Raw genomic sequence first — 26787 nt, 5'->3', positions numbered from 1 at the left:
GTCAGTTTACCGTAACATAAGCACTAGGAAAACAAAAACAGGAGTAGAGTATGCTACAAGCCAAATGGCTGTGAGGAGTATAATGAAGAGTTAAACAGACAAATAGAGTGGGCCAATGAACCAGAATGTCTTATAATAGGAGAATTTAACTTTACAGATATTGACTGGATGTGAGTTGGTCATTCACAGAACACCAAGACTTTTCTGGATTTATTGGACGACTGTTTTTCTACACCAGCATGTTAAGAAATGAGAAAAAGCAATACTCTTGATCTGATTACCAGTAGTGACTAGTCATGCATTAGGAATCTCAGAAAAAAAAAAAAGAACAACTAGGTGGCAGTGATCACAGTGTACTGATGTGGGATTTACTTAACCATATAATTAGTAATGGCAGGTGAAAGGAAGTTGACTACAATGGCAGTGATCACAGTGTACTGATGTGGGATTTACTTAACCATATAATTAGTAATGTCAGGTGAAAGGAAGATGACTACAATGGTCTCAGGCAGATTTTAAATTCTATTTGGTGGGACAACTGATGATACTACCAACACCAATTACATATTCTAAATAGGAAGCATTCTAGAAAATAATCGTAGAAGTTACTGAGCTTTTTAGACCGACTAAAAGAAGGTTTACACCTAAATGGATGTCAGATGGACTGATAAGATTAGTGAAAGAGAAGAAAAATACATGGATTGCATATAAATTATCAGGATTTACAGAAAGCTACAACATGTATAAAACAGACTGAAATTAAGTCACAAAGCAGGTGAGGAAAGCCAAGGAAAATTACAAAGGACTCTCGAAAAGAAAAGTAGAATAGACTTTTCTTTTCGAGACTTTTCTTTTTTTTACTTATGTAAAAACTAATATGACATGGATGAATGATTGGTCCACTAAATATGAATGGTATAACTGTTGGTGTTCCTGCTTAGGTTGTTGATAAACTGAATTCACAAAAGGAATTTTTTTAGCAGTCAGGATGCTAGATGTATAACAAATTGCAATAGGAAGCTAAATGATTTTGTGATAACTGCAAGGAAAATGGAGGTAGAAATTGTTGAAATTAAAAAGTGTATCACACACCTGATATACATAGGATCTTTCCAAATATTATCATTAAGCAGTAGTGGCATATAATGCAAAAAAGCAAGCTTATAAAGCATAACAAAAAAACACCAAAAAAAAAAAAAAACAATCACTCCCATACCACACGCCCATCCTCTCCAATAACTTGGCTACTTCTTCCTTGAATTTATTTAAACAGCCCACTTCCACAAACACCACAACACCCGAATGCTTGTAGTTGTCTGACCATTCAAACACTGCTTCGATACCATCAGCAGATATATATATATATATTTTTTTTGATTTGGTAGTTGTTGGCGCATCGGCTTCTGTGGCCATATTGCACCTCCCAAGGTTTTTTTGCAGTACTTTGATCCAAGCCCGAGGCGGGAATCGAACCCGCGACCATCAGCAGATATGCTTGCACCCCCTCCTGTTTAAATGTATCCCATCCTTATAAAAACAGTATGCTGAGAAAAATTAGACTATGAGCTTTCATAGTCTCTCCAGGGCTGAATTGTTTGACTAGGCAACTCTCCCTTCTGTTGTATCTTTGGAGAATTCCTGACAAGTTTATGAAGTCACTATCAAATCAACAATGTCACAGTTAAATTGAATTCAAACTTTTGACTGCTTTTTTGACATTGCCCTGTACTTGTTAAGTAAATGCTTGGAACAAACTACCAGATGGAAGTTTGTTCCAAAAATTCAACCACCTGATGGCTGAAGGCAAGCCATCAGTTCTCAATTTGAATTTATGCTCCCCTCCATGCATAGATGGAGGGGAGCAAGAAAGGGGAAGGAAAACATCATCATTGAGCTTGCTCAATTCATTTAAAGCCTTAAACAGATCAATCAGATCACATTGCAGGTGCCTAGTCTCCAGATTCTGCAATTTGCTGAAATGAAGCCTCTCTTGGAAAGACCATCCTTTCCTTCTCTTTACCAATCTCATTGCCTTACTCTCTGCACTCATTCTAGCAGATCTACATCCTTCATAAAATGAGGCCTCCCACCTGTATGTAGTAATCAATATGCTGTCTAACCATTGCCTTATACAATGGGGATAATCACCTCCTTATCTCTGTTAGCAAAGGTCCCGTACGTCAATGACAAAACCCCATAAGCTGTCCTGGCAGCCTGTTTGCATTGCAGAGAACTTCATGTCTGACTGAACAATTTACCCCTAGGCCTTTTTCATTTTCCACTACCCTGAATATAGTACAAGACATTTGGTACATTAATCTGGGATTACTGCTACATATGCAATACAGTAAACCCCCGCTATTCGCGGTATCTGTATTTGCGGTTTCGCGTATTCGCGGTTGCTGATTTAATATAAAATGAAACCTGAAAAAATGTGAATTTTAAAGTGCAGTGAACATTTTCCGCCATAAAAAAACATGGGCGTGGCTAAAATTATCTTTCCGGGTCAAAACAGTGCTCAGTGGGTGGGGGAGAGGGGTGAAAAAATCGCGAGCGTGGATGTTTCTCACTAATCCTTGTTCAGTATGTGTTATGTGTTTGTCATGGAAGGTTTCGTCGTTTGCTTTTAATTTATATGCTTATAAACTGAATAAATTTATCAATTTATAAATTGATAAATTTACCGTTTTGCAGTGTAAAACAGACTTTTTCGAGTGTGTTAACGGAAGAAAGTGACTTTATTGTCACTTTCTTCCGTTAACGTGTGAAAAGATGAAAGGTGATGACATTAGCGAATAAAATGAGTTATTAGACAAAATTTCTAATGGTATTCTCAGTGGCAAAACATTATAAAATCAATGAGTCAACGGTACGATCAATCAAAAAATCGGAAGAAAAAAATCTGCCGTAGTGTCCGTGAAAACGCGCTAATTGCTTCAAAAATTTGCTCTGTAACTCGTGATGTTAAATTAGAAAAAATGGAAAAGGTTTTAAATCTGTAGATAGAAGACCGAACTCAAAATAAAATTCCGTTAAGTTCACTCATCATTCGTAAAAAGGCAAAACTCCTTTATCAACACTTTAGCGAAACTGGTGATAGCACTGGGGGGATAAGTTTTTTTGCTAGCAAAGGCACTGGTTTGAAAGATTTGTTTGAATAAATATTACATTTAATATTAAATTGTTTCTTATTTTCAATACGATGCCATATGCTTGCATTTCACTATGTACCGTCTATGTACATAGTCATATTATGAAGGTACATATAATACATACATAGACAAAATTTTAGACTAGTTTTTCTTATATATTTCATACTTTGGAACGGAACCCCTTTATTACTATGGGAGCTATAACTCAGTATTCGCATTTTCGGTATTCGCGGCATTTCTCAGGAATGTAACCCCCGCTATTCGCGGCGGTTTACTGTACCTTGCATTTATCAATGTTAAACTTCAACTGTCATTTCTCAGGCCTATCTGCATAATTTTTCTATATCTTGTTATTGTCATTAACCACGCTGTTAAACCTTTTTATCTTCTGTACTCTTAGTAATCAAGTCTAAGTACAATAAGTACTTAGACTTGATTACAGAGTTACACATAATTATATTAATAAAGGCAGTAAAAGAAGTAAGCAAAGCTTTAGGCATAAATTATAAGAGCATCCTTGGCTGCAGAGGAGATCCTTCTGGACTCAAAATGTGTGAATATTTCCTCAATTTTCAAAGGGGGAATAAAAAGGATGAAGTAAGCAAATACTGACATCAAAGCATGACTTCTGTTCCAGGGAAAAATAATGGAGTCATCTGTTAAAGAAATAATGCAGGGCCACTTAAAGAGGAATGCAGTTATACAGTAGCCACAGCACTGAGTTAAGGGTTGATCATTTTTGACCAATCTGACTTAATACTATGACAGAGCAAAAAGAAGCTGAATGAAAAATAATTGACATCATATATTTAGATTTCAGAAAATATTTTAATACTGTTTCACAAAGAAGATTGGTATAATTCGGAACAATGTAGCATTGGGGGAAAGTTACTGCTGTGGATAAATGGATGGTTGAGTGGGAGAAGACAGAGGTTAGTAATGGTGCAGTCCTTTCTTGGACTAATGTTATTAGTGAACCCAGGTTTCAGTGACGGGCCCATTGTTTTTTTTTCAAAATTTATTAATGATATTGATGGAAGCATATCAGGTTTAACATCTAAGTTTGTAGATGATACAAAGGTTGGCAGGATGGTTAATGACAGTAGATGGGTATGGTGTGCTATTGAACAAGATCCAGAAAAATTAGGGAAATGGACAAAAATTGGCAATTGAAACTTATCATTTACAAATGAAAGGTGCTGTATATGGTAGCAGTAATCCCAGAATAACATACCAACTGTATAGTACCACATTCAAAGAAGTTGAGAACGAATAAGACCTGGGGGTAATTGCACAGTCAGACATGAAATTCTCTAAGCAGCCGAAACAGGCTGTTATGACAACACATAGGATTCTGTCAATGATTTACAGAAATTCTGCCAGCAGGGAGGTGATTATTGCTTTGTATAAGGCAGTAGTCATGCCACATCTCAAGTACTGCACACAGGCCTGGAAGCCTCATTTTAGGAAGGATGTAGGTCTGCTGGAATGAGCACAGAGAGAAGCAAAAGATTAGTGAAGAGAACATGTTATTCTCTTATCAAGAATGACTGTAGTTCTGCAGATTGCAGTATCTGGAAACTAGGCATCTGCAAGGAAATTGGATTGAAGTGTTTAATGTTTGTACTGGACTGAGTAAGCTAAATGTTGATGGCAACCTTCCTCATCCTCAGACAACATACATAAGTGGGAATAAATTTAAATTGAGGAAGGACAGTTGCAGGGTATATATGCAGAAATTTGCTTTCTGACACTGAGTAATTGATTGTCTGAAAAAGCTACCAGCTGGAGTTGTTGACGTGGGTAGTTTAAATAAATTTAAGAGAGAATTAGACATACTGTCAGAGAGTATGGACAGGAAATGCAGGAAGTGAGGTTTTTTTTTTTTTTTGGTCAATACTGTAAGTTTGCTACCTTGTGGAGTTGTGTAATTTATTTACTAATACTAATACTATTATCAAAGTCTATTAAATTAAAGCCAAGATTTGGAATTTTAATTCATTTACATCCAAAATATGTTATCTTTTAAATTTCCATTCTTGTTTCTTAGCCTTTTCCTACCATGGCCAGTTGACCAATCTTAGCATCATAGCCTATTACTTTTCTTATTGTAATATTCAAGAATAAATTATCATTAAAAAAAAATACGATACCTTTATATCTTTACAATAGCTTAAATAAAGCTTTTTGCCTTTAAAACTAAAATTTGTATTATAAAAAAGAGATAACATTATACTTTATGTCAAATGTTATTTTTGGTCAATAAAATGATATGCTTCAGAAAAATTGGCAACAGCTGCTCACAGTAATTTAAAAATTGCATCAGTAAGTGAATACTGGATTTTAAAAATAGGCTGGAAGTTTACTGCACTTGCCCTATCTATTTCTTGTATCACTCTATTTCAGATTCTTAAATATGTTCTAGTTTTTCATAAATCTAAATAGCAATAACATGTATTTTTGTGTAATCTAATCCCTGCTTCCCTGAACATTGATATGTGAGAAACAATAGGTTGAATAAGTTCTTGGTCAAATTTGAAAAATTTCCCCTTCTACTGCATCTAGCCTATCCAGACTAGTAACAATAATCTTCCAAAGACAGCCTGGGTGCTTTATACATTTATGGTACTTTATGTTCCTTGAGGCTGTTGCAGACATTCTCTCAGATAAGCCAAACTATGCTTGCTACCTGCGGAGTCTAAAACACTGTGGGACTGATATTCGGGTGACATTCAAGTCAAGTGGACCCAATTTTGGCAAAATGCGGTCAGTCTGTGGCAGCCAAATCCTCTGCTTGCACCTTCACAATGGTGGGACTGTTAGAAACCCTGGGTATAACCCCCACATGCAAGTCCTGAAATACAGCACTTAGCACACTGTGAATCACCACCCAGGTGCAAACCAACGTAAGCAGGGGTCAATGTGGGACCCACACTACACAGAGGAATGTCGCCCCTCTGTGTTACCAGGCAATATTAGGCAGTAGATGACTCTCATAAACCTGTGCAATACCATCACTTTGCTTACTGGAGGCTTGAAGTGGTGGAACACATTTAGTCTACAGAGCAGCAAAGCTCCAGCAATCCTCCCATCATGTATAATGACTCATGTTTGAAGATATGATGGATACCATGGCAAGATCCAATCTTCCTTACAATTAGCATTAGCAGGGCAATGATGCAAGAAAGCAAGCTTATATAGCATCAGCCAAAAAAAAAAAATAAATAAATAAAACACCCTTACCATTTCACTCATCCATTCACTCAAAATGTTTGTCTAGTTCTGCCTTGTACTTAAGTTGCTGACCTCCACTACAACAGATGGAAGTTTGTTACAACTATCAACCACCTGCTGGCTAAAGGCGAATTTTCACACATCAATTCTACAATTGCCTTTCCTCAATTTGAATTTATGCCCCCTCAGGTGATCTGAGCACGAGGTAGAATCCCATTAGCATTGAGCTTCCTCAATCATTCAAGGCTTTGTACACCTCAATTAGATCACCTCACAGGTGCCTAGTCTCCAGAAGCTGCAATTTGCAGAACTTTCTTTCTTGGTAACACCAACCCTTTGTTCCACTCACTAATCTCATTGCCCTCTTCTGTACTCGATCCAGCAGTTCTACATCCTTCCTAAAATGAGGCCTCCAGACCTGTATACAGTACTCAGGTGTGGCCTGACTATTGCCTTGTACAAGGGGACAAAGATCCCATTATTCCTGCATATCATTGACAAGACATCATGATCTACTCTTGCAGCCTTTTTGCACTGTTCAGAAAACTTCATATCTGACTGCACAATTACCCCCAGACCCTTTTCATTCTCCACTACCCTGAGTGTAGCACCACCCAGTTAATACAGTAATCTGGGGTTACTGTTACCCATATGCATTACTTTACATCTGTCAATGTTAAACTTCAGTTGGCACCTCTCAGTCCATCTGCTCAACTTTAATAGATCCTGTTGCAGTAACATACTATCATTACTGCCATTAACAACCCTGCCAACCTTCGTATCATCTGTAAACTTAGACATTAATCCTGATATACCTTCATCAATATCATTGATAAATACCAAAAACAACAAAGGGCCCAACACTGAACTCTGGAGGACTCCACTAATAACATTAGTCCGTGAAGAGCCGTGTCCACTGATAACCACTCTGTCTTCTCCCACTCAACCATCCTTTTATCCATTGTAGCAACTTGCCCTTAATGCCATGCTGCCCCAATTTGAACAGTAGTCTTCCATGTGCCACAATACCAAAATTATTTTTTGCATCCAATTCCTTTCGTCACCACATCATAGTATCCAATCAAATTTGGCTGACAAGACTTCTCCTTAACAAACCCATGCTGTGACTGAACTATAACTGCAGTCTTGTCTAGATGATCCTGCATCACCTCCTTAACCAGTAATTTCATTATTTTCCCTGAAACAAAAGTCAAACTAATAGGTCTGTAATTACTCGCATCACCCTTTGTGAATTGGGGATATATTTGCACATCTCCAATCCGTGAGGACTTCCCCAGAGTCCAAGGAAGCTTTCATAATTATGGCTAAGGGTTCACTTACTTCCTCTGCTGCCTCCTTTAATATAACTGGATAGATCCCATCCACCCTAAGTGACTTCCTTATGTTTAACTTCAACAATTTCTCCTCCACTTTGCTCTCAGTTATTACAAAATCACTCAGCTCCCTGTGAGAGTTTGATAAACTTCTGTCATTCCCCTTCTTGAATAACCCCTCATGTGTGAATGTAGAGGCAAAATACTCATTCAGTTTATCAGCTACCTGAGCTTGATCATCAATAGTCAAACCATCTATGTTAAGTGGACCAATTCAAGGGTACAGCTCTAAAACGGTTTAGAGCTGTACCAGTTTGCAGGCCAGCCACTAGAAGAACTTGTCTATAAAGACTGAGCAGGAGTTCATGGATCTCTGTGTATAACTGTACACAGGTGAGGTACAAAATGCTCCTACAAGAATGATAGTCCACCAGACCGAACCTATTGGTAACTCTCTACGAGGCTTCCGGATCAGGTAGTATATAATCTCACTATCTCTACTTTGCCAGATAGTGACTAGAGGGAGTGTAAGTAGTGTGTATGTGGGGGGGGGCATTGTTGAGGCCATGTTATGTCAAGGAGTTGGGTGTGTATTATTACCATGTATGCCATATCCAAAATTTCATTACTTTATTCATCATGTGCCCCCCCCTCTTTACTACTGAATACACCATGAATTGTCAAAGTGGTAGAGAAAACCTATCTGCAAAAAGATTTAAACATACTAAACACTTCCTCGTTTGTTTTACAATTATACGTGGCCTCAATTCTTATCTCAATGATGTCCATTTCAACCTACAGTGGGCCGAACTCATGTACTTTTTCTTACAGAATCTCAGTTATCGTATGATTCACTGCTCATCTCAGTTGTCTGAATTAGGGTGGTACTTGTGCATACGTTTGTTTTGATATTCCCTGTCAGACTTAGTAATTTGGAATCTGCTCTTTTTGACGTTTGGCTTAAAATCTCTCTACCACATTCTGTCAAATTCATCTGTTGCCTCAATCGTTCTCCCAACTCCACTAATCACTTGAAACTCTGACTTTCTCTCTTTGAAACTTGACTTTCTTCTGTCCAACTTTCCTAACGGTGAGGTAATTTTTCTTGGTGATTTTAATGTTCACAACTCCGGATGGTTTCCGTTTTCTAGTCACACGGCCACATCTGGTCGAGGCTTTTGCAAATACTAATGATCTCGCACAGATTGATCATTTACCTACCAGAATACCAGACAATCCTAAGCATGCAGCCAACATGCTTGATCTTTTTCTCACAAACAACCTTTCTAAGTACACAGTCACGGTGAGTGGTCCTCTAGGTATCTCAGATTGCAACTCAGTGATGGGTCTCTTCTCCAATGGTGCCTTTCTCTCGTGACCATTCTCAACCTTGTGTTGTTTGGCATTACAAGAATCCAAAATGGAATGATCTGCAAGATTTATGTTCTACTTTTCCTCGGTCAGATTACTGTTTCAACTCTTCTGTCAACATTTGCTCAGATCATGTCAGTGAAATTATTCTAGGGAATGGAATCCTTTATTCCACACTTGTCCTTTTTCTAAACACTTAAAATCTTGTCCTTTTTCTAAACCTTGGTTTTCCAATAAATATGCTAAGCTTGTTCAAGAGAAGAATGTTGCATATCATAATAGGCTTGAATATAAATTTCCAGGTTCATTTTCTGCCTACACAAAAGCTTGGAACAATTGTAAAGCAGTTATTAATCAGTCTAAACTAGATTTCGAACAGGCTTAGAGTAGAAAACTTGCTAATTGTCCAAATGGTAGCTGAGCATTTTGGTCTCTTGCCAAAGCTATTGGCCACAAGTTTTGTCTGTCTCTGTTTCCACCTCTGTCAAATCCAGATGATTCTATTGCCACTTCAGCCAAAGATAAAGCTGACCTACTAGCATCTTATTTTTCTTTCAATTCTTGTATTGATGATCTTAGTAAACCACTTCCCACCATTCCCAGCACACTCCATTCAATGTCCCCTGTGGTGGTGGTTGTTGTTTGTGGTTTTATGGTGCAAGAGCTGCTTCGGCTATATTGCACCTGTTCAAGTTTTGTTATTTCTAGTTATGTTGTTACTGATGTTGACATATTAGATACGGTTGATAAGGTTTATTAATCTGAGGTATGTAAAGAGTTCATTTATGTTTGATTTTTCTCCTATAATGAGTTCAAGGTTTAATGGTTCATTTGCATGCGATTTGAAGGCTGATTGGCAGGCAACTTTGTAATGTGGACATTGCGGAGGATCACCTTTCATTAGGAAGTAATAAAAGTGCGTTAAATGAGTGGCCAACACAAAGCCATGTGAGGATCACCTATTTGTGTCGGTTTGATTGAAAGCTTGATTTCCAAGGTTTCGGCTGCTATTTGATTTGGTATAATTTGTTATTAGTTTGAGATTTCCAGTTCTCTGTCCATATATTTTCAGAGGCCTTTCGAATGACGTATTTAAAGTCATTTTGTGGAATTATATATAGGTGAGAATTTTCATTTGACGGATGTTTTGCAGCTTGATCCGCACGTTCATTACCCAGTATTCCAGAATGTCCAGGAATTCGGGCGAATCTGACTCTGTTTTTTTGTCCTAAGATGTGATAAGCAGGAAAGAATTTTTCTTACATACGGATGAGATGGATGATCTTCTGTCTGTAAAGCATATACAGTAATACCCCGACTTACGCGGTTCTTGATTTTTTCGTTTGGCAACGCTGCCGCCCACTATCTTCAAGGTCGTTTTTCATATGTTATCGATATACGGTGCGACGGCGGAGAATGAGAGCGAAAGATGAACAAAATTCAACTTTGTTGCTTTTATGTTTTTTTATATCAGTGAAGGGGAAACACATTTCACCATAATAACGTAAAAACCAACACAATTCCAGCTATCGGTATAATCGCAAATGCAATTTAGATCGAGTTTACTACCAGTTTATAACAGATTTCACTAGCAGAAACGCAACTGGATTTTTATTGTTTTATGGTAGTAACCCCTAGAAATGTGAGGGGTTAATAGTGTATCTCTGCCTTTATGGTGTTGTTTATTCAGTTGCTACATGCGCGCAGCTTTGTTTATGCTTATCAAGCATGCCTCCTCGTTTTGTAATTGTGCTTTATTCCCTAAAAATGAGTAAAATACTTAATTAAAAGGTGTGAAAAGGAAGCGTCCTGGTGAAGACACTGCAGATTCAGAGAGAAAAAGAAAAGCAATATCGATAAACAGAGGCGGACTGGGTCAAAAATTCTTACCCGGGAAAATTTATAGTGGCCTCATACTATGGTTTATGGCCAAAATCACACTGGCCCACCGGGGTTTCCCCAGTAAGGCTTATGGCCAGTCCACCTCTGTCGATAGAGAAAAAAATATGAAATTGTGAAACGCTTTGAGCGAAATGAAAGACCATGTGATATTGCACATGTTACAGGCCTAAATGAAGCAACGGCGAAAAGCACATGACAATTGCAAACTTGACAGGTTGAAAATTGAAAAGGGCTCAATTGTAAAGGGCTTAAAATTTTTAGAAAACAGACTCCAACGAAGAACGTGTTATAGCTACAAAGCAAGGAATAAAAAAATTATTAGCTTGCTATGAAGAAATTCTGTGTGAAAAAAAGAACGCGCTGTGTCGTCAGACGAATTTGTTAGATTTTATGAAGCCATCGACATCGAAATAACTTTTTTACGTAAGTCATTTGTTTTTTTTAATACATATTTTGTATTAATATGTATAAAGAACTGCAATTTTATTAATATTTTTCTTCTAAACTAGTGTTTTTGTTAGTCCTTGGTCCCAATTAAGCAAAATTTATATGTATTTATATGCAAAGTTGTACCCCGACTTACGCGATTTTCGTCGGACCCACCTATCGTGTAACTTCGGGGTATTACTGTATTGGAATCCATAAAAATGATACTTTTTATGAGGGAAGTTTTGGCAATGTGATCTAGTGCAAGACTTATTGCAAACAATTCGGCACTATAAATACTGCACTCTATTGGAAGAGACAGAGATTATGCTGTTTGGCAAGATGACTGCAGCACAACATGTATATCTGTCTTGGAGCTGTCAGTATACAGATGAGAATAGTCTGAGAATTGTTTTAAAAAAGAGGAATATAGTTGTTTTATATGTTGATTTGGGATATCGTTCTGTTTCCATTTTGTGAGATCCATGTCACAGTTGACTGAATACCCCCACATCCCACCCATGGCGGGTGGGATGTGGGGGTTGTTGTTGTTGGGGTTTAAAGTGCAATGGCTACTTAGGCCATATTGCACTTATGGAAGTGATGCATACAGTCTGTGTTTGTTGACTTAGAAGCAGTTAAATACGGTTATACAATCTTATTCGTTTTAGAAAGGAGAAGAATTCTGCAAGATTTGAATTTTCACCTATGATATGGCGAAGTGACAAAGGTTCCTTTAAATTTGACAGAGATTTGAAAGACATTGGTCGAGCATTATTATATAGAGTACAGTCCAGAAATATGTGTTTGACTGTGAGTGGTGTATAACAATGATTACACTGGGGAGGATCATTTCCTGACAAAAGAAACAGATGGGTTAAATGAGTATGGCCGATTCTGGCTCTGGCTAGAATTACTTCTTCTTGTCTATTTGCTATAGAGCTAGAAGCCCATAATTTTGGTAAGGGTTTTATTTGGAATAGTTTATTATGGAATTGTGTTTGCCACTGAAGAGTCCATTGATCTTTACATATTCTTTGTATATTCATTTTATAATCTGTGACGGGTACTAGAGAATTCGTTGGGGCTGGGCTGGATGGATTTTTGGCAGCATCATCTGCAATTTCATTCCCTGGTATACCGGTATGGCCTGGGATCCAGCAGAAGATAATCTTTTGCTGATGCTCTCTAAGACGTATTAACTGTGTTTTGATGAGCTTTAATATCGGATGAGTAGGTGGGGAATTGTTTTGCAATGCTAATACGGAACCTTGCGAGTCTGTGTATATTATGCTCTTTTGAATTGACATATGGAAGACATTATCTAATGCAAGCTTTATGGCAAATAATTCAGTTGTGTAGCTACTACACTCTGTCAGAAGAGATTGAGAAACTATTTTGAAACTATTTTATCAGGGAGCACCACTGCTGCACCCGATCCACTCTCGGATTTCGATCCATCTGTATATATTTTAGCGAAGTCAGGATATTGTTGAGCATGTTCAGTGTGCAGCTGTTGGATGGTAAAGTCTGATAGAGAGTGTTTACCCCACTGATGGAAATACTTGTCACAACATGGCGTGATGACAGACCATGGAGGGTCAGGATCTATAGGATCTTGCAAGATTTTATCGAAGTGTATATCCCAATCTTCTGTTAGATGTTTTAGCCTAATACCAGCGGGCTGAACTGTCTGTGGTTTGTTTCTATACAGGGTCATATACAGCGGATCATGAAGTATTGACCAATTTGGATGGGTTACCTGGCTGTGGATCTTGATTGCATAGTTTAACAGCAACATCTTTCTCCTGATATTTAGAGGAGGTTCATGGGCTTCGATATATAAACTTTGCACTGGAGATGTTCTGAACGCACCTAATGCTGATCTAAGAGCTGAATGTTGGATAGGGTTGAGGCGAGATAAAACACTCTCCCTAGCAGAATCAAAAACAGGCGCCCCGTAGTCCAGGCGTGATCTAATTATGGTTCTGTATAGGTGAAGCAGGGTGTAACGATCTGCTCCCCATGTTGTCGCTGATAAAACTCTGAGTATGTTCAGTTTCTTTTGACAGTTTGTCCGGAGATATTCAACGTGTTTTTGGAAGTTTAACTTGCTGTCGAAAAATAATCCCAGTAAACGAATGCAATTAGCTATGGGAAGAGGATGGTTATTCAAGTGGAGCTCGGGTTCAGGATGCATATTGCGTCTGTTACAGAAGTGTATGGCAGCAGATTTCTGGCTGGATAGTCTATAACCATTTTGTGTCATCCATGTCAGGATGCGATTAATTGATATTTGTAGCTGGCGTTCAATATAATGCATGTTTTGAGAATGACAGGATATTGAGAGATCGTCTGCAAAGAGGTAGGAATCTACAGTTTTCGGAATGAGCTCAATTATGTGATTCATTCTCATTGCAAATAAAGTGGCACTGAGAACCGACCCTTGCGGAATTCCTTCTTCTTGGGTAAAGATCTTAGAGAGGGTTCCCCGGTAACGAACTTGAAAGGATCTCTGATGTAGAAAATTTTTGATAAAGTATGATAGATTACCTCTCAGGCCAAGAGAATGCAGATCTTTTAAGAGGCCGAATCGCCACGTAGTGTCAAAGGCTTTCTCAACATCAAGACAGACCATAACGAGATGTTCCTTCTTGACGAAAGCATTTCTAATGTTTGTCTCGGTTTTGATCATGAGATCCAATGAAGATCGATTTTTGCGGAATCCAAATTGGTTGTTGTTAATCAAGTTTTGGGACTCTAGGAACCAAGTGAGACGGAGATGTAACATTTTCTCTAGGGTTTTGCTTAGACAGCTGGTAAGGGATATTGGTCTGTAATTTTGCGGAACAGAATGGTCTTTGCCGGGCTTTGCAATTGCTAGTACATAGGAATGACTCCAGGAACTTGGGAAGGCATGTTCGGAAAAATGCGATTGAAAAATATGAGCAGTAATGAGAGTGATCTCTGATCCAAATTTCGCAACATTACATAGTATATCCCATCTGGGCCAGCAGCACTGTTTCTTGAGTTGTTAAGGGATTGTTGTAGCTCAAGCATGGTAAATGGTTTATTATAAGGTAAAGCGGAATTGTCAGTGAAATTTAGTCTGGATTTCTCTGCAATTGTTTTAAGTTTTTGAAATGTTTGATCATAGGCGACAGAAGAGGACAACTGAGAAAATGTGGTTCCCAGTGCATTTGATATTTCTGCAGGGATAGAAAGCTCCTGTCCATTCCAGTTCATTAGTGGGGTGGATAAAGGAGGGGATTTACTGTTTAAACATTTTATTTTTCTCCAGATTAATCTAATATCAGTATTTTTATTTACTGACGAGGCGAATTTAATCCAATTTTCTTTTTTCGCTTTACGTCTGATGTAACGAGCTTTTGCTCTAAGACGTTTATAACTAATAAGATTGGAGGTGGTTGGGTGTTTGCGGAAAAGGTTCCACGCTTTGTTTTTCTCTTTTTTCGCATGGTTGCAGTCTTCATTCCACCAATAATTTGTTTTTCGTCTATTTCTTACTTGATATTGAGGAATGGTAGCGGATGCGGCTGTCAGAATTTGATTTGTGATGTGCTCAGTAACACTGTCGATGGAACAGGACTGAATAATGTAGTTGTCAAATGATATGTGCGTTCTGTATTTTATCCAGTCAGCTCTTGAGAATTTCCATTTCATTGGATTTTCTGTTGGGAAGGAACAGGATGTTTGAATTTTGCAGATTATGGGATAGTGATCACTGCTATAAGGATCGCTTAGAGTTACCCACTCTATACTTGGAAAGAGGATTGGGGAACAAATGGTAAGGTCTATTGTAGAAGTTGAACCTGTAGGGAGATGGATATATGTGGGAGTGCCAGTATTTAGTAAAGTTAAATTTTGCCTATCTATCAACATTTCAATAAGCTTCCCTCGTTTGTCTGATATAGGGGAACCCCATATTGGATGGTGGGCATTAAAGTCTCCTAGGATACAAAAGGGAGATGGTAACTGCAAGACAAGATCTTCGATTTCTTGAATGGTATATTGATGATTTGGTGGAAGATAGATTGAAACCAGTGTCAGTGTAATACCATTTACAACGCGAGTGGCAACAGCTTCTAAGGAGGTTTGTAAATGGATGCGTCTGGAGGGAATGCTTGAATCCACGAGTATTGCTACTCCTCCGTGAGCACTGTTAGTGCCAGCTCTGTCTTGTCTAAACAAGGTATAATTTTTGATTTTGATTGAGTTCTGAGGTGTCAAATTCGTTTCCTGCAAGCACATTGCAAGAGGTCGGTATTGGTGAATTAATTCATGGATATCATCGATGTTGCTGCGAAGGCCTCTACAGTTCCATTGGATGATCTGCTCCATTATTTGGATTTGAAAGAGGGAGATGAATCTGACTGCTTTTTATAAGTGGGTTGTTTGTGACGAGCCAGCTTAAGTTTTTCTTTTCTGGGGAAGTTGGGGCGTGTTGAATTATTGCTATCTTCCATTTCATCACCTGCATGTAATTCAAGGTCTTGAGTCGTCATATCGTCAGTATCCATCCTTGTTGAGGGTGGTTGATTAACCTCGACAGGATCTGATTTTTGAGGTTTTTCTGTTACTTTACCTTGGGTTATGATTTGGGTTGGAACTGTGATAGGTGTATTCATACTTTGATCAACTGTGTTTGGCTTTGATGTAGGCTGGGTCGATAGAACTGATCGAGCCCAGTCTGCAATCGATTTATCTGGAGAGAGTGACACTTCTGTCTGACATGCTACTGATTGGTGAGAGTGGATAATCGAGGCATAAGAGCTATTTGGCATGATTAGTTTAATTTGTTTCCTAGCTTCTTGATAGGAGACTATTTTCAGTCATATTTTTGAATTTTTTTGCCTATCTTCCAGAGATCACATTCTTTAGAGTATGCTGGATGGCTTCCCCTGCAATTAGGACACTGTGGAGTTTGTGCTTTGCATTCTAACTGGGTATGAGTTGTGGAGCCACAGTTTGGACATGTTGGAACGCCACGGCATGCTGTCTGGGAGTGACCAAATTTCTGGCATTTGTAGCATCTTAGGGGATTTGGGATAAAGGGTCGAACACGGCAATTCAAGTAACCTGCTTTGACTGATGCTGGTAGATTCGGTGTATTGAAAGTTAGAATTATGTTACGTGTTGGGGCTAAGGTACCATCTTTTCGTATCATGATCCTTTTTGCATGAGTTACATTTTGTGTCTTTAGTTCTTGTACTATTTCTTCTTCAGACACGTTCAGTAGATCCCACTCAGTAATCACTCCTTTGGATGAATTCAGTGTGTTATGTGGAGTGACTTGTATTGGAATTCCGCTTAAAGTGGTGAGTTTCAGTAGTTGTTCAGAGTGTCTTGGGAGAGAAGTCTCTATTAACAAGTCCCCGGATTGGAGACGTTTCACCATTTTTGGTGATGCTGCATGTTCAAGGCATCGTTGGATGATGAAAGGGGAGAGCTTGCTAACAGGCTGTGCCGACAGAGAATGGATAATCAGGAAGGCTGGTGATTCCTGTCTGCCTGCATCTTTTTTCATTCTCTTCGAGGTAGAGAAGTCATGGTCGGGTTCACGATTGTCATGTTGAGCACTCTTGGGCTCTAGACGTGGAAATTCATTCGTTTCCATTTCTGCTCCTTTTAGCCCCGAGGGTTGATTTATCCCCCAGGTTACCGGCCCCCGCCACGTGGAGGCAGGAGCGGTGCCACCAGTGACCAAGCGATAAAAGGTTAGTGGTTAGTGTGTTAGAAAAGTAGTTATATATACAAAAGAAAGGTGTCTTTCCTTTCTTGTAGGAGGCTTCCTTCTTTATTTACAAAGAGCCAGAAAATAAATAACTTTGAAAGTAAAGCCTTTGGAAATCTCTTTATCAACTTCTCTTTAGAAAAACGCTTTCAAATTCGCTTTGTAAATCGCTAGATCACTTGCTTAGCACTCGGGGCCAATGTGGGGGGTATTTTGGTAGATTTTATCCATGCTTTAGTTCCATTGTGAAAGTAATTCTTTTAGTCAGATACCTGCACGTTTGCATAAGCTAGGTTTTTTTCGCGTATAAAGTTTCCCATTTCAGATTATAGAGATACTGCCGTGTTGGATGTCTGGGAAAGCTTTGAATTTTCGCAGCATAGTTCAAAAGAAGAACTTGTCTATGAAGACTGAGTGGGAGTTCATGGATCTCTGTGTATAAACTGTACACAGGTGAGGTACAAAATGCTCCGGAAACAACACGTAATGCACTGTGATGAATTGGATCCAACCAATTCAACACACTTTTCCTAGCTGAGGAGTAAATGAGAGAACCGAAATCTAATCTGGATCTTATCATTGCACGATAGATATGCAAAAGTGAATACTGATCTGCTCCCCATGTCATGGCAGATATTGCTCGAAGAATGTTTAATTTGTTTAAGCACACTGTATGTAGATATTTTATGTGTTCTAGGAAATTTAATTTGTGATCCATGATTGGTTGTAGAAGTCTAAATACTATGTTTGATCGGAATTTGTTGACTGCTTATTTTTAGTTCTGGGTCTGGATGCATTTTTCGTTTTCTGCAGAAGTGTACTGTTGCTGTCTTTTGTACTGAGAGTCGATATCCATTATAGATGGACCAGGACTCTTGTTTATAGCACACTGAAGCTGTCTCTCGATTGTCCGCATATTCTGCGAGTGGCATGAAATTGTGAGGTTGTTAGCATATAGATATGTTTCTACTGTTTCTGGAATAACTTCTGTGATAGGATTGATTTTGATAGTGAAGAGGGTTGCACTGAGGACTCAGGCTTGGGGTACCCTCTGTTCTTGATTATATGTACGAGACAGAATATGATCATAGCGGACTTGGAAAGTTCTTTTAGATATGAAGTTCTGAAGGAACTTTGGTAGATGGCCTTGCAGTCCTAATTTATGCAATTCTTGTAGGATACCATATCTCCAGGTAGTATCAAAAGGCTTTTCAGTATCGAGGCACATCATAACAAGGTGTTCATTTCGGCGAAGGGCATTGCGTATGTTTTCTTTGGCTTTTGTCATTATATCTATTGTTGCTCTGTTTTTCTGATTGTGCGAGACAAGAAACCACGTTAACCGATCATTCACCATTTTTTCTAAAGTTTTTCCAAGACAGCTAGTAAGGGCAACAGGGCGATAATTATATAGATTTGAGTGGTCCTTCCCTGGTTTTGGAAAGGCCAGCATAAATGAATGCCGCCAAGAGTTTGGATATGTGTCCTCAAGGTATATCCTATTATAAAGTAGTAAAAGCATGCATAAGGAATTTTTGGTGACATGTTTAATTATTTGATAGTGGATTCCATCCGGACCTGCTGCACTTTGTTTTGATTTGGCTAAGGCTTTATGTAACCCATTCATGGTAAATGGTTGGTTGTATGAAATTTCTTGAGTTGCATGGAATTTAATTTTGTATTTTTCGATTTGAGTTTTATATGTTTGAAAGACTGGTCTGTGTGATGTTGCCGATAACTAATCAAAGGTTTCTCTTAGTAGGTTTGCAATCTTTTCTGGTTCAGTTATGTCACGGCCTTTCCAGCTTATGATCGGTTTAGGGACTGTTGAATATTTGCCCGAGAGTTGTCTAATTTTATTCCAGATAATTCTAGTATCCGTATTTCTATTAATTTTGATAGCAAAAGATATCCAGGACTCTTTCTGAGATTTCTGACAAATATAACACGCTTTTGCCCTGGCTTTCTTATATTTTATGAGATTAGTGGTGGTGGGGAACTTTCTGAATTGATTCCAAGCCTTATTTTTTTCTTTCTTTGCTTCCAAGCATTCTTCATTCCACCACTGTTTGTAATGTTTATGGTACTGATTAGTTGTCTTTGGTATTGCGATATTTGCTGCAGAGATCATTTGATTTGTGACATATGTAACAGCACTATTTATATTAGAATGTCTTATGGTTTTCTCATCTGAAGAAGCAGTACATTGGTATTTTTCCCAGTTTGCTTTGCAAAATTTCCATTTTTTTTTACCTCTTATAGCTTGCGGAACATCATTTGCTAACAGGTGACAAATGACTGAGTAATGATCACTGTTATAAGGATCATTTAAAACCAACCAGTCAAGATAAAGAAAGAGAGCCAGGCAACAGATGGTGAGATCAAAGGCAATGGTAGTCCCTGTTGGTAAATGAAAATGGGTGTGAATACCTAAGTTTAAGAGCATTAAGTTCCTGCTATCTAGAAGTTTTTCGATTATCTGTCCTCTTTTGTCTGTTTGAAGTGAACCCCAAATGATATGATGCCTATTGAGGTCCCCCATCAAACAGAATGGAAATGGTAATTGGTCAATTAAGTCCTCGTAACCATACATATATGCTGCAAGACTTCAAGGACTATTTCAAGGTAATTTCAGTCACGATGCATACCACAACTGCTTCAAGGGGTGTCTGCAGCTGGATATGCCTGGATGGAATACTAGAGTTCACCAAAATGGTGCATCCTCTTGCCTATATATATTATAGTGCTTGATTGAAATACTTATGAGCGGAGTTAGGTTTGTTTCTTGTAAACAGATACTTGCAGCAGCATAGATGGAAATCAGATCTTTGATATCGTTAAGATTACTTCGAATGCCATGACAATTCCACTGAAGAAGTGTACACATTATTTGGACTTTGTAACTGGGTCAGATGGCTTACGATGGGCTGCCTGTTTGAGCCGATCTGTTTTGATTTTTTTCTTTTCTAGGGAAACTTGGTGACCACCATTGTCCACGGCCAGTTGCATAAAGTTTCAGGACTGGTTCATCTTGCTACTTTTCATCGATTTCCATAGTGTCGATATTTTTCTGTTAGCTGTCTACAGGTTTGGTAGGGTTTGCACTGCTTGCTGGTATTGGGTCTTCAGCATCTGGTGGGATTATAATGGGAGTATTTATTGCCTGGTCACTTTTTGGTTTCGTTTGTAAGAGCAGAGTATGTGCCCAATCTGCTATTGGGATGTTAGGAGGGACTAAGATGTCAGTTTGTGATGCAGTTACTTTTGTTTTCTGTACTGCCGTTGCAGCTGCTGCGTATGTTCTTACTGCTGGGAGTAATGGTATCTGCCTTTTCACTTCTTGGTATATGACCTAGCGTTCAGTTTTATATTTCTGAACTTGCTTCTCTCTCTTTTCCATATACCACAGTCTCTGGAATAGGCAGGGTGGTCTCCTTTGCAGTTTGGACAGCGAGCTTTTTAGTGTATGGCATTCTTTATGGTCTTTTTAGCCACAAGTGGCACAAATAGCTTGTCCTCTGCATACTGTTTGGGAATGGCCATACTTTTGACACTTGAAGCATCTTATGGGATCTGGGATGTATGGCTTTACCTGGCAATTCAGGGATCTTGCTTTGACTGATGTTGGTAGAGTAGGCGTATTGAAGGTAAGTATGATAGTGCAAGTTGGTATCAGATTTCCATCCTTTTTAATAAGGATTCTTTTGGCATTATGACATTCTGGTTTTGTAACTCTTGTACAATTTCTTCTTCAGAGCTGTTTATAGGAGGTCCCATTCCACGAAAAACCCTTTTGATGTATTTAAAGTGGCATGTGGAATGACTTTGATGGAAATCCCACCAAAAGCTATGGCTTTAAGAAGAAGCTCTGAATGTTGCCGATTTGTCATTTCTATCAGTAGGTCACCAGATTTTAAGAGGTGAATCATTTTTGGTGGACCAGTTATATGTTCTGAGCACCTTTGTATTATTACAAAGGGAGAAAGTTTACTAACAGGCTGGTCTATTAGGGAGTGGAAAAATAGAAAGAGTGGAGAGATGGATTAGGATCAGTTTGATCCATAGATCCAGGTGAAATCTGGTTTGTCGAGTCCATTGTTCCACTTTTTAGCTCTGAAAGGATTATTTTTCCTTTTAAGTTTCTGGACCAGCTACGGGGAGGCAGAAGCGGTGCCACCTAGTGACCAAGTGGCTGGAGAATGGCTGTTAGTGAAAAAATTAATAAATATCCCAATAAAAGAAAAGTGATTTTCCTTCCTGGGTTCTAACTTAAAATCTGCTAAGTACAGAACCACTTACTATGAACTGACTATAAGAAAGCAGCTAAAAATGAAACAGAACAAAATCACTTGGAAGGATCACTTTATATTTCGCTTAAGAAAAATCACTTGGTCCCTATTGCTTGGCACTCGGGGCCGCCTCCTGTGGTCTTCCATGAAGAGGAAGCCAGAAGGATTTTGATCAACCTCGATGCTAAAAAAAGCTCCAGGTCCTGATGGTATTTCTCCACTTGTTCTCAATCTCAAACCCATGGTCCTGAACTTATTCCTCTTCTGTGTCACCTTTTTCATTTTATTATTCCAAAGGTGTTTTTCTTTCTGCTTGGAAATTTTCTCATAACCAGCCAGTTCCTAAAAATGGTGACAAATCTCTCCCATCTGATAATCGTCCCATTGCACTTACTTCTACTCTTTCTAAAGAAATGGAGAAATCAATTAACTGCCAACGCAAACTATCTAGAAACTTTCTATCTGGTCAGTGATTGCCAATACAGATTCCATCACTGTTGATTCTCTGGTGATATTCTGTGATGTTACCCATCTATGGACAAATTCAATGGAAAAGTTTGAAGCAGTTGCTCTTGTGAAGGGTGACACGAGTAATTACAGACCAGTTAGTTTAACTTCTGTTCCGGGTGAAATAATGGAGTCGCTGGTTAAAGATGCATTGCAGGATCATCTAGACAAGACTGCAGCAATAATTCAAACACAGCATGGGTTTGTTAAGGAAAAGTCTTGTCTGACAAATTTGATTGGTTATTATGATGTGGTCACAAAGGAACTGGATGCAAAAAATAATTTTGATATCATATACTTGGATTTCAGGAAAGCTTTTGACACTGTTGCGCATGGAAGACTACTGTACAAATTGGAGCAGAATGGTATTAAGGGTAAGTTGCTACAATGGATAAAAGGATGGTTAAGTGGGAGAAGACAGAGGGTGGTAATCAATGGGTGCTGCTCTTCGTGGACTAATGTTATTAGTGGAGTCCCACAGGGTTCGGTGTTGGGTCCACTGTTGTTTTGTGTATTTATCAATGATATTGATGAAGGTATATCAGGCTTAATGTCGAAGTTTGCAGATGACACAAAGGTTGGCAGGGTTGTTAATGACAGTAATGGCAGTGTGCTACTGCAACAGGATCTAGATAATTTGGGCAGATGGGCTAAGAAGTGGCAACTGAAGTTCAACCTTGACAAATGCAAAGTACTGCATATGGGTAGAAGTAACCCCAGAGAAACGTACCAACTGTGTGGTACTACACTTAAGGTGGTAGAAAATGAAAAAGACCTGGGAGTAATTGTGCAGTCAGATATGAAGTTTTCTGAGCAGTGCAGACAGGCTGCTAGGGCGGGTCATGGGGTTTTGTCAATGATATATAGGAATTTTGCTAGCAGGGAAAAGGAGGTGATTGTCCCTCTGTATAAGGCAATGGTCAGGCCACGCCTTGAGTACTGCGTACAGGTCTGGAGGCCTCATTTAGGAAGGATGTAGATTTGCTTGAGCGTGTGAGGGGAATGAAGGGATTCTCTTACCAAGAGAGGCTTAAGTTCTGCAAATTGCAGTGGCTGGAGACTGGGCACCTGTGCGGTGATCTGATTGAGGTCTATGAGGCCTTGAATGGGTTGAGCACGCTGAATTCTGATGGGATCCTTCCACTTGTTCAGATTACCAACCTACGGGGACATAAGTTCAAATTAAGAAAGGACAGATGTAAAATAGATGTGCGGAAATTTGCCTTTAGCCAGCGGGTGGTTAATTGCTGGAACAAACTTCCATCTGACGTTGTGGAAGTTGTTAGGTTAAATAAATTTAAGGAGGAACTGGACAGGCATTTGGAGGGAATGGTGTGATTTTTTTTTTTTTTTTTTGGCTGATGCTGCATAAGCTCCTACACTTGCTTTCTTGCATCATGTGCCACTACTACTACTACTACATTTCACAGGCTTCTGATCATGTTTGGCATAAAGGCCTTCTAAATAAGGTTCCATATTATGGTTTCCCAACTGTTTTTTGTAATTGGGCATCCAGTTTTCTCTCTGACAGCACACTGCAGGTAATGGTACATGGCTTTTTGTAACTTCTAACTTCTCCACTAATGCTAGAGTTCCCTAACATTACTCCACTCTTTTCCGCTTGTATATTAATACCATTCTGCCATTGACTAGAAATACTATCCAGAGTTTTGCTGATGAAAGCACATTAAATTCCACCTTCCAGTTTGAGAAACCTTGCCCTGCACAAACAGCTTCAATTTCTCGAATGTCCATTACCAATTCCTTAAATGCTGATCTCCAGGTAATTTTCTAGTGTAGCAAAGATAAGTTAGTTGATTTCAATCCTTAAAAAATGCAGTCCTGTTTTATAGCTCTGACACAGGAAACTGTGATCAACGGCATTGGACAATCTCATAAAACATTATGCTACCAAGGGAGAGCACTGTCTTATTTTAACTGCAAATTAGAAATAAAAATTTTATTAACTTATCCTCATTTTCCTGAACTAACCAGATGTAACAACTTCATTATGCTAAACTATATTAGGAAAAGTAAGAAATAAAGAAGAAACAGGTTTCATTTTAATGAATTAAAGTATCAATGCTGGAAGAAACTAAGATAATATGGAACCTCACGGCAAACTTTGTCAGAGGAACACTCATGGATTTAATCCATTGAGGCCATAACATCTTTATCAATGCAAACAGATCATAATGAAAAAAAAAAAAGGTGGAATATAAAACTCACGAATATAGAGTATTCATTTGAAAAAAATGGTGGTACTCATACAACAGAGTGCATGTTAATATATTAATAGATAAGAATGCATGTTGCAAACTAAATTACCAATTATGAATTACATTTGTTGAAATGAAGAAAATATCCAAAATATTACTATGGTGAAATTTTAAAGTTTTTAAGGATTACATGAAGAATTTTTAAAGAATTCTGGAAATTGTGATTTCTAGGAAAAATTTTTAAGAGTTGTACACCCAGCCAAAGGAGACAGTTGTGTGAAGGATCAGTATGCATGTATAATGTATGGAGAGTAAAAATATGATCACCAGTTAATAGTTAAGAAAGTGAAGAATAGAATACAGGCAATAATGCTAAATATGATAGAACAGAATGAGATACTGATAGCAGTATACTGCTGAAAAGATCAAATACTTCAGCACTGTAAAGCCATTCTCCAAGTGGGAGGCCCTGGCACTGGTACAAAGTATGTTAACAGAAAGAAAGGTAGTTAAACAGTATCCCTATGATATAGGGTGAGGAACCAACTTGAAGATAGGGGGGGGGATGAAAGACAAGAAGAAAAGAAAAGGAAATAATCACTAAAATTTCTTGCGCAAGCTGGGATTACAAGTACCGAACCTACAAGTGTGCCCATTTCACTCTAAATATTTTCTCGGCTCTGGCCGAGAAAATATTTAGAGTGAAATGGGCAATTACTACCATATATTGGTGTATAGTCCAGTCCCTGACAGGAATAAATTTGAAAAATATACTAGATGAAGAGAATAAACATACACCAAAAAGTCCATATATAATACAAATGTTAAAACAGTTTGATACTCAATAGTAAAGAAAAATTGAATTTAGAAATGCCAGAATATATTGATACTCAGTAGTAGAGAAGAAGAATAAATTAAAAACTCCCAAAAAGTTTGATGCTCAGCAGAAAAGAAAATTAACTGAATTAGAAGTTGGAAATATCATAAATAGTGATGACATAAAAATTGACATGCAGTCTGAATACAAACAACTGTACACCTAATATGAGATAGAGTAATGTCAATTCAAGATACATTTCCATACCAAATATGCAAGAATGCAGGTGGTAAAAAAAACCAGATAACTGCAGAACAGTGATATATTGTAGGTTATAGATGAATCACAAAAATTTAACTGCATAACTATCTTATTATATCTGATGCATACAATGCATCAGGTATAACATTATTATATCTGATACTATAAGGGCGCTATTATGAATTACTATTATGACAGTATAAATAGCAGAACAAAACTGTGCAAATTACTTCTTACGAGTAATTAACTTTACATAGAATCCACATATAAAAATTAAGATCCAAGTAAAAATGAATAAAAAGACCAAATCCAGGTAGAGATTAATATGTAAAATTAAGAACTTAATATAAAAGCAAGATCCAAATATTAATATAAAATTCATAATACAAGTTGAGAAATAATAGTTTAAACATAAATTCAGATTGTGAGTCTGAGTAAGACAGTCCAAACTTGAAATACTTTGTATCAAGAAAAATATTTTACTAGCGGTCAGATAACTGAAAGTTAGATTATTGATGTGTAACAAGTCAGTTATAACACATACTTAAAGGAAACCTACAATAGTTGCCTCAAATTCATAATAGAAAAAGTCAAATACTATATTTATGAATGCTTGTGATTATTTGAAGGTGCTAATCATAATTCTTGGACAACAGTCACAAAATGTCTTTGCTTTCAGTGCAAATAGCACAGCAGCACTAAAAATGATCAATAGATTAGAAAGGCATGGGCCCCAAAAAAGGATTAAATTCACACCCAGAAGCAAAAAAAAAAAAAAAAAGTACTAATGAGCCACTTGTCTGTCCAAGCAGTCTTCTGTTCTGCCATAGCTATACATAAAACTTAAATAATAAAACTGTTTATTAAGACGATCATATATAAAGAAGGAGGCTGTTTTCGATACAAGTTACCACCACAGATCTTCCATTATTTCAAAATTTCCTGAGATGGCTATACCTAATTTGCTACATTCCATGCTAGTTTTCAATGAATCAAATGAAAGGCGAAAACTTTTTAATGTTGTCCTGTCTCAGAAAAGTGGAGGCTTGGTTAGCATTCAAGTATTGTGAAAACCTTTAATAAGACATTTATAAGTCAATGGCCAAATGGGATGATTTTGAATAAAAAAGCTGGGTAAAAGGTTCACCAAGATATCAAAACTATGGGGGGAAAATTAATAAAATAAAATACCAAGGTGAATGGAATGAAGCAATGAATGGCAGACTACTGCTGGATTTTGGAAAGGGATTTGCATGATGGGTACAAAAGAATTTTAAAAAAGTGCAAATTCATCGAAGCATAAAAAAAAAACCTCGAACCATTATATAATATACAGATAAAAACACTTCTATATCTGCTATGGTTAATACATCTTTTATTTTTATTTTGAGTATAAATTGGATGTTATAGAGCAAAATCAATCAAACATTTGGAATTGGCATCTAAAAATTGTAAAAGTTCAAATATTTGCATTAAAAAAAAGCAGAAAGTTTTTAAAAAGGAGTATAATCAATACAGAT

At 37.9% G+C, this 26787-nt stretch overlaps 1 protein-coding gene across 2 annotated transcripts in view; it reads right to left on the bottom strand.

Moving 5' to 3' along the window:
* Window positions 1–26787, bottom strand: part of Cog2 (conserved oligomeric Golgi complex subunit 2) — a 462981-nt gene that overhangs the window by 153484 nt on the left and 282710 nt on the right. The gene's annotated exons all lie outside the window — the stretch shown is intronic.

This window comes from Mastigoproctus giganteus, chromosome 6, assembly GCF_048544385.1.
Source record: "Mastigoproctus giganteus isolate SK-2022 chromosome 6, ASM4854438v1, whole genome shotgun sequence".
Classification (NCBI taxonomy): Eukaryota; Metazoa; Arthropoda; class Arachnida; order Uropygi; family Thelyphonidae; genus Mastigoproctus; species Mastigoproctus giganteus.
Note: the sequence above shows the minus strand (reverse complement) of the source record. Positions and strands in the feature narration are given on the sequence as shown.